Here is a 907-nt window from a genome sequence, read left to right on the forward strand (position 1 = left end):
ATTAGGCACCCCATCACAACCATAAAGTCCTTCCAGGTCTACCCATCCTGTGACCATCACCCAGGAATAAGAGGAGGAGGAAAAGGAAGAAGAGGAGGAGGAGGAAAAGCAGAAGAGGAGGAGGATGGAGAGGAAGAATATCTCCAATTTGTGTAAACCAGGTACTCACAGGAGCATGATCTGTGCCCAGTCCCTTAAAGAAAATTGAATCCCTTCCCCACCCACACCTCCACCAAAAGCTATCAACTATGGAGAGCTGCACTTCTGCATCCTTATCACAATTTTTAAGAGTTCTCGCCAATGGTCTCTTGTCCAGCTGTTACTTTGGAGGGAGGGGGTTAAGGGTTGTCGTAGAAGTCTTCTATGTCCCTTTTCCTTAATTATGAGTCCACAGTCATTGATACCACTTCAAAAGTAGCTTCCTTGCCCTTTACAGTCAGCGGGAGCGGGGACTTCCACGTGGGGACTTTCTGGAGGCAGCCTGGACCACGAACATCCACGTGGTCCCTGGTATCAGCATGTGCCAAAGACCTAAGCATGGCCTCTGGTGGCAGTACAGACCATGGACATCAACATGGCCTCAGGTGGCAGCCCAGACCACAGACATTCACATGAACCTTCTGCTTCAGTAGAACCTGGAGCAATGGACCACGGTTATCAAGATGGTCTCCGTGGCCTACACAGACCACAGAGGTTCTTCATCTAAGACACCCTGCTGTTGCTCAGAACCAGGGCGATCAGGCATCTTGGCAGTGCATTTGGGGGCTGAGTCTGTGCAAGCTCTAGGCTGCTGCACACCACCCTGTGAGTCCCATCAGCAACGTGCCCCCCCGTCCATTAGAATATTCATTCTTTGCAGTGGCATTGGAAACTGCAGTATGACATATATATATATATATATATATAT

At 49.3% G+C, this 907-nt stretch overlaps 1 long non-coding RNA gene across 2 annotated transcripts in view; it reads right to left on the minus strand.

Moving 5' to 3' along the window:
• Positions 1-907, minus strand: part of LOC116073795 — a 153,377-nt gene that overhangs the window by 111,905 nt on the left and 40,565 nt on the right. The gene's annotated exons all lie outside the window — the stretch shown is intronic.

Source organism: Mastomys coucha, unplaced genomic scaffold, assembly GCF_008632895.1.
Source record: "Mastomys coucha isolate ucsf_1 unplaced genomic scaffold, UCSF_Mcou_1 pScaffold11, whole genome shotgun sequence".
In the NCBI taxonomy this organism is placed as follows: domain Eukaryota; kingdom Metazoa; phylum Chordata; class Mammalia; order Rodentia; family Muridae; genus Mastomys; species Mastomys coucha.